Here is a 2266-nt window from a genome sequence, read left to right on the forward strand (position 1 = left end):
TTCCACAAAAACAGGACTGGCAAAGGGCTCCTCGAAATACAGGTGTAACTCAGTGAGATGAATTCACACATCACAAAGCAGTTTCTCAGAAAGCTTCTTTCCAGTTTTTCTCTGAGGATATTTCCTTTGGCACAATAATCTACATTGCTAAGAAATATCAGATGGCAGATATCAAGAAAACTGTGCTAGCAAACTGACCGATGAAGAGAAATGTGTATCTTTCTGAGTTGGATTCACACATCACAATGCAGTTTCTCTGAACGCTTCTTTCCTGTTTTTGTCTGTGGATATTTGCTTTTTCACCAAAGCCCCCAAAGCACTCCCAAATATCACTTTTCAGGTTCCACGAAAACAATGTTAGCCAACTACTACAAGAAGGGAAAGGTGAAACTCTGTGTGATGAATTCAGACATCAGAAAGCTAGTTCTCAGAAAGCTTCCTTCTGGTTATTATCTGAGGATACTTCTTTTTTCACCATAGAACTGCATGCACTCCCAAATATCACTGAACAGATTCCGCAAAAACAGTGTTAGCAAACTGCTTCATGAAGACTACTAAGTTGTAACTCTGTGAGATGAATTCACATATCACGAAGAAGTTTCTTAGAAAGTGGCTTTCACGCTTTTAATTGAGGATTTTTTTTTTTTATCAGCGTAGGTCTCAATGCTATCCAAAGTATGGCTTCTCAGCTTCCCCGAAGACAGTGGTAATAGACTGCTCCATGAAAAGAAAGTGTAACTCTGCGAGATGAATTCACATGTCACAAAGCAGTTTCTCAGAAAGCTTCTTTTTAGTTTTTATCTGAGGATATTTCCTTTGTCCTTATAGTCTTCAAAGCGATCCGAAACATCATTTCTCAGAGTCCAGAAAAACAGGGCTAGCAAACGGCTCCACGAAATACAGGTGTAATTCAGTGAGTTGAATTCACACATCATAGAGCAGTTTCTCAGAACACTTCTTTCTAGTTTTTCTCTGAGGATATTTCCTTTGTCACCATAAGCTTCATTGCGCTAAGAAGTATCCCATTACAGATTTCAAGAAAACTGTGTTAGCAAACTGATCAATGAAGAGAAAAGTGTAACTCTGTGAGTTGCATTCACACATCACAATGCAGTTTCTCAGAACGCTTCTTTCCAGTTTGTATCTGTGGATATTTTCTTTTTCACCATAGTCCTCAAAGCACTTCCGAATATCACTTTGCAGACTCCACAAGAACAGTGTTAGGAAATGGCTTCATGAAGGGAATGATGTAACTTGCTGAGATGAATTCACACATCACAACGAAGTTTCTCAGAAAGCTTCTTTCTCGTTTTTATCTGAGGATATTTCCTTTGGCCGTATAGTCTTCAAAGCAATCCGAAATATCAGTTCCACAGATTCCACAAAAACAGGACTGGCAAAGGGCTCCTCGAAATACAGGTGTAACTCAGTGAGTTGAATTCACACATTACAAAGCAGTTTCTCAGAAAGCTCCTTTCCAGTTTCTCTCTGAGGATATTTCCTTTGGCACAATAAGCCTCATTGCGCTAAGAAATATCAGATGGCAGATTTCAAGAACACTGTGTTAGCAAACTGATTGATGAAGAGAAATGTGTATCTCTGTGAGTTGGATTCACACATCACAATGCAGTTTCTCTGAAAGCTTCTTTCCTGTTTTTATCTGTGGATATTTGCTTTTTCACCAGAGCCTTCAAAGCGCTCCCAAATATCACTTTGTGGGTTCCACGAAAACAATGTTAACCAACTACTACACGAAGGGAAAGGTGAATCTCTGTGTGATGAATTCAGACATCAGAAAGCTAGTTCTAACAAAGCTTCTTTCTGGTTATTATCTGAAGATACTTCCTTTTTCACCAAAGGACTGAATGCGCTCCCAAATATCACTGAACAGATTCCACGAAAACAGTGTTAGCAAACTGCTTCATGAAGACTAAGTTTTAACTCTGTGAGATGAATTCACATATCACAAAGAAGTTTCTCAGAAAGCTTCTTTCACGTTTTTAATTGAGGATATTTCTTTATCAGCGTAGGTCTCAATGCCATCCAAAGTATGCCTTCTCAGCTTCCCCAAAGACAGTGGTAATAGACTGCTCCATGAAAGGAAAGTGTAACTCTGTGAGATGAATTCACACATCACAAAGCAGTTTCTCAGAAAGCTTCTTTTTAGTTTTTATCTGAGATTTCCTTCATCCTTATAGTCTTCAAAGCGATCAGAAATATCAGTTTCCAGATTCCAGAAAAACAGGGCTAGCAAACGGCTCCACGA

Source organism: Papio anubis, unplaced genomic scaffold (genome assembly GCF_008728515.1).
Source record: "Papio anubis isolate 15944 unplaced genomic scaffold, Panubis1.0 scaffold382, whole genome shotgun sequence".
Classification (NCBI taxonomy): domain Eukaryota; kingdom Metazoa; phylum Chordata; class Mammalia; order Primates; family Cercopithecidae; genus Papio; species Papio anubis.